The sequence below is a fragment of the Eurosta solidaginis genome, chromosome 4 (genome assembly GCF_040869045.1).
Source record: "Eurosta solidaginis isolate ZX-2024a chromosome 4, ASM4086904v1, whole genome shotgun sequence".
NCBI lineage: Eukaryota > Metazoa > Arthropoda > Insecta > Diptera > Tephritidae > Eurosta > Eurosta solidaginis.
Genome location: NC_090322.1, coordinates 227,531,386 through 227,537,830, shown reverse-complemented (window position 1 = coordinate 227,537,830; position 6,445 = coordinate 227,531,386).

Genomic DNA, 6,445 nt, shown 5'->3' with positions numbered 1-6,445 from the left:
CAGCGGAGTATTTGGTCATGTGCCATGTGCAAAAAAACGCTTTGCATAATACGAGATTGTTTCGCTCAATATCATACCTAATTTTCTTATATTACTCTTATTTTTTTGTGTTTATGAGTTTTTTTGTAATTTATGTTGAAGTCGAAAGTGTACTTTTATGTTATACAACTTATATTTCAATAAAACTAAAACCATTTGCTTTGTATAAACAAATATGTGATTTCATGAAAAATAGTATATACTAATGCCGGTTGTACTTTAAAAAGTACAGCCTGGGAAATGGGCGTGGTCACAAAAAAAATTTTTTTAAAATCATTTTTTGCATACAGGGGACGAAAGTAACTGGTGCATAAAAAATCATAAAAATCGGTCCACGGGTTATGTACCCCGGCGTTAATGGGTTAATTTCCAATATAAAAACATTAAACTTGGTGATATTTATTCTACTATATCATAGAAGATTTCCTGAAAAAAATACTTTGATCGGAGCTATATGTATATACCCATCCCATACAACCGATCGTTCAGATAAGGGGGTTTTTTGCCATTTTTTATTTTATATTTATCTTAAAAATCGTTTAGGTATGTACATCTGTTCACTATATATTTCTTATCTTATACATCCGATTATTTGGAGATTACGAACGGGATAAGATTATTGTTCAGCCCCATTCATGAAAGGTATGAAGTCTTCGGCACAGCCGAAGACAGTCCCGTCCTTACTTGTTATATTTAAATTTTGCATATGCAACTATTTCCATTTTAGTTATTTTTGGCGTTCTCTTGGCATATCCTCCATTTTATTTATTTATTTTTGTTAATTTCCAAATGCCTGGGGTCTTTGAGATTGTGCAGTCTTTTATAAATTTCAGCAATTGTTTGTACATTTGCCAAAACAATTTTTTGCTTTCAGCCGCAAAGCAAATTACAACTGGCATGTATGTATGTATGCATTTCGAATTGTAAGTGTAACTGTCGTCATCTTTAACCTGTAGAAATGAACAATGAATAGCAAAACACCCCCATAAGTCAACGCATAAAATCGAATGCGGCTACAGAGGCTATGGCAAGGCGATAGGAAGACCCTGTGTCGTTATTTTTGGATCGCTGGAAAATATGCAGAGCCCACATAGTAACAAAAATTAATAATATTATACAGCTTTCGAATTGCTTATTGATAAAGCGATGAGGAAAATTACAAATACATTCATGTCAATAATTCGTTGCATTTGCAATTTCATGCTCTTATAACAGATTTTATCGTCGCAGTAAACTTAAATTTAGACATAGCAGCATACAAGCAACTCCTTTTCGTGCTGTAAGACTCTTATCTGAAGTCGAAACAAATATGGTGCGAGTCTATTCTCTTATCGAAATACTTCTCCAGGTACACCAAGTTCTGGCCGACAATAGATTTACATGATCTGAAGTTGTTCTGAGAGGCTGCAATCAGTTCACTGATTTTGGATTTCGCAGATAGAACACTATATTAAGCATAATTCCAATCCGGAGTCATACGTTACGTCCCTCAATGCAATAAGTTACCCGCTAGTTCGACACTATTGTGAATGGGCGTGTTGGACAACTTCTTATGCGGGTGGCGTAATCTTTCAATATGATTTTTTTAGTCTAAGATTTGGACATTATTGGTTACTTGCAATCCAGATAAGAACATCGAAAAATTTTCCTGATGATGGAACATAGGAGATGATGCATCCTTTTACCAACTCTTTTTTCCGCGTTTGAACAGCTCGGCTAGTAGGCAGTCTTTACCCGGCGTTTTGCTATTCTTAAGTCATGATATTGCACTTCTCATTTCATCATCATATTCGTCCCATTACGGGTGCCTGATCCTGTTTTCAGTCAGAAGTGATAAGGTTATCGCGTTCGTGTTTTACGTTGCCAGCTAATATATTTACTCTGTATATTAGTTACCAGGTCGCTATTAACATTCCTGCCCCTATCTTGAAATCTTCCATCATCCGGCAAATTTTTAGTAGAATTTTCGGACCTTGTTCCTATCAGCGAGTATTTTAACCTCCTCGCACTCAGGGCGTTCTGCCTTACGTTTGTTTGGTCTAAACAGCGCCTCTCTTCCTCCTTCGCATAATGATAACGCTATAATATACCGCGCGGTGCCGCGCCCGTACGCAGCATCTTTTCTCGCTTGAATCTATGGTACCAGCAGCAGCGGTACCTAATAAGAGTGAAATATTGGAAGCATTCTCAGCCACATCCTCAAGTCGAAGATTGCTCTCAGTAGGCAGGTGTATTCATATTCATATTTATTGAGTCAATGGCAGAAACCTTACTGACTATATTTACAAGTTTGCAAATTAACTTAAAACTAAATAATTAAAATTAATTCAAGGATGAGATAATTTTTATCGATAGTAAGACTTAATCCGTAACTTAAACAAATGCCTGGGCATTGCAAAATCAAGATTTAGGCTTCTAGAAATTTTATTGAGCTCTTCGAGGCCTCTTAAGAGAAGGGCAAAGCTAAGGTAATTGGTTCTCAGAACTTCACCGTAGAATATATTATGAGAGCGTAGAGATCTACTAGAAACAAGAAAATTTAACTGCCCCAACAGAGCTGAGCAATCAATAGTACCAGAGATAATATCGTAAATAAACCTTGAATGTTGTACTGAACGTGTGACATGCAGTGGCATAATATTTATAAGCATGCACCTGTTTATATAAGGTGGTAGGGGATTAACAAAATGAAGGGGTAGGAGGGCAAATCGAATGAATTTACGTTGAACCCTTTCAATTATAGCACAGTATGTGCTGTAAATGGGATTATATATGATAGAAGCGTACAATAATTTCGATCGCACTAAAGAAATATACAATATACTCCTAGTGTATGGGTCCTTAAATCGTCATTAATGAAAACAAAAAATAAGATTGAACCGAGAATGCTACCTTGTGGCACCCCAGAGATTGCCAAGAACTCGTAGGACCTCATATTCTCGATTTCAATAAATAAAATTCTGTTTTTCAGGTATGACTTTAACCATGAAAGAAAGGATGAATGGAAACCAATGTATTCAAGTTTCCGAAAAAGAATTTTGTGGGACACTATATCAATCGCTTTAGAGAAATCTGTATATATAGTATCAACTTGATATCCTTAAAAGCAGAAACACAGTATAAGAGCCCTTCGCTCGGCCGTTAACACGATAACTTGAGCAAAAATCGATATATCTTTAATAAACTCTGTTCACGTACTTATCTGAACTCACTTTGTATTGGTGTAAAAGATGGCCGAAATCCGACATTGACCACGCCCACTTTTTCGATATCGAAAATTACGAAAAATTAAAAAAATGCCATAATTATATACCAAATACGAAAAAAGTGATGAAACATGTTAGTTGTATTGGTATATTGACGCAAAATATAACTTTAGAAAAAAACTTGGTAAAATGGGTGTGGCACCTACCATATTAAGTAGAATAAATTGAAAAAGTTTTACAGGGCGAAATCAAAGCCCTTGGAATCTTGGAAGGAATATTGTTCGTGGTATTACATATATAAATAAATTAGCGGTACCCGACAGATGATGTTCTGGGTCACCCTGGTCCACATTTTGGTCGATATCTGGAAAACGCCTTCACATATACAACTACCACCACTCCCTTTTAAAACTCTCATTAATACCTTTAATTTAAAACACATATCGTAAAAAAACATTATTAACACATATCTCGAAAAGGCGTCCACATATAGAACTAAGCCCACTCCCTTTTAAAATACGCATTAACACCTTTAATTTGATACCCATATCGTACAAAAAAATTCTAGAGTACCCCTGGTCCACGTTTATGATGATATCCCGAAAAGGCGTCCACCCATAGAACTAAGGCCCACTCCCTTTTAAAATACTCATTAACACCTTTCATTTGATACCCATATCGTACACAAAAATTCTAGAGTCACCCCTGGCCCACATTTATGGCGATATCTCGAAAAGGCGTCCACCTATAGAACTAAGGCCCACTCCCTTTTAAAATACTCATTACCACCTTTCATTTGATACCCATATCGTACAAAAAAATTCTAGAGTCACCCCTGGTCCACCTTTGTGGATATATCTCGAAAAGGCGTCCACCTATAGAGCTAAGGCCCACTCCCTTTTGAAATACTCATTAACACCTTTCATGTGATACCCATATCGTACAAAAAAATTCTAGAGTCACCCCTGGCCCACCTTTATGGATATATCTCGAAAAGGCGTCCACCTATAGAGCTAAGGCCCACTCCCTTTTGAAATACTCATTAACACCTTTCATTTGATACCCATATCGTAAAAAACACATTCTAGAGTCACCCTTAGTCCACGTTTATGGCGATATCTCGAAAAGGCGTCCACATATAGAAATAAGGCCCACGCCCTTTTAAAATACTCATTAACACCTTTCATTTGATACCCATATCGTACAAAAAAATTCTAGAATCACCCCTGGTCCACCTTTATGGCGATATCTCGAAAAGGCGTCCACATATAGAACTAAGGTCACTCCATTTTAAAATACTCATTAACACCTTTCATTTGATACCCATATCGTACAAAAAAATTCTACGGTCACCCCTGGTCCACCTTTATAGATATATCTCGAAAAGGCGTCCACCTATAGAGCTAAGGCCCAATCCCTTTTAAAATACTCATTAACACCTTTCCTTTGATACCCATATCGTACAAAAAAATTCTAGAGTCACCCCTGGTCCACCTTTATGGATATATCTCGAAAAGGCGTCCACCTATAGACCTAAGGCTCACTCCCTTTTAAAATACTCATTAACGCCTTTCATTTGATACCCATATCGTACAAAAAAATTCTAGAATCACCCCTGGTCCACCTTTATGGCAATAGATAGAACTAAGGCCCACTCCATTTTAAAATACTCATTAACACCTTTCATTTGATACCCATATCGTACAAAAAAATTCTAGAGTCACCCCTGGCCCACCTTTATGGCGATATCTCGCAAAGGCGTCCACCTATAGAACTAAAGCCCACTCCCTCTTAAAATACTCATTAACACCTTTCATTACCCATATCGTACACAAAAATTCTAGAGTCACCCCTGGCCCACATTTATGGCGATATCTCGAAAAGGCGTCCACCTATAGAACTAAGGCCCACTCCCTTTTAAAATACTTATTGCCACCTTTCATTTGATACCCATATCGTACAAAAAAATTCCAGAGTCACCCCTGGTCCACCTTTATGGATATATCTCGAAAAGGCGTCCACCTATAGACCTAAGGCTCACTCCCTTTAAAATACTCATTAACACCTTTCATTTGATACCCATATCTTACAAAAAAATTCTAGAATCACCCCTGGTCCACCTTTATGGCGATATCTCGAAAAGGCGTCCACATATAGAACTAAGGCCCACTCCATTTTAAAATACTCATTAAAACCTTTCATTGGTACCCATATCGTACAAAAAAATTCTAGAGTCACCCCTGGCCCACCTTTATGGCGATATCTCGCAAAGGCGTCCACCTATAGAACTAAGGCCCACTCCCTCTTAAAATACTCATTAACACCTTTCATTTGGTACCCATATTGTACAAACGCATTCTAGAGTACCCCTGGCCCACCTGTATGGCGATATGCCGAAAAGGCGTCCACGTATAGAAATAAGGCCCACTCCCTTTTAAAATACTCATTAACACCTTTCATTTGGTACCCATATTGCACAAACGCATTCTAGAGTACCCCTGGCCCACCTTTATGGCGATATGCCGAAAAGGCGTCCACGTATAGAACTAAGGCCCACTCCCTTTTAAAATACCCATTAACACCTTTCATTTGGTACCCATATTGTACAAACGCATTCTAGAGTACCCCTGGCCCACCTTTATGGCGATATGCCGAAAAGGCGTCCACGTATAGAACTGAAGCCCACTCCCTTTTAAAATACTCATTAACACCTTTCATTTGGTACCCATATTGTACAAACGCATTCTAACGTACCCCTGTCCCACCTTTATGGCGATATGCCGAAAAGGCATCCACGTATAGAACTAAGGCCCACTCCCTTTTAAAATACTCATTAACACCTTTCATTTGGTACCCATATTGTACAAATGCATTCTAGAGTACCCCTGGCCCACCTTTATGGCGATATGCCGGAGAGGCGTCCACGTATAGAAATAAGGCCCACTCCCTTTTAAAATACTCATTAACACCTTTCATTTGGTACCCATATTATACAAACGCATTCTAGAGTACCCCTGGCCCACCTTTATATCGATATGCCGAAAAGGCGTCCACGTATAGAACTAAAGCCCACTCCCTTTTAAAATACCCATTAACACCTTTCATTTGATACCCATGTCATACAAAAAAATTCTAGAGTCACCCCTGGCCCACCTTTATGGCGATATCTCGCAAAGGCGTCCACCTATAGAACTAAGGCC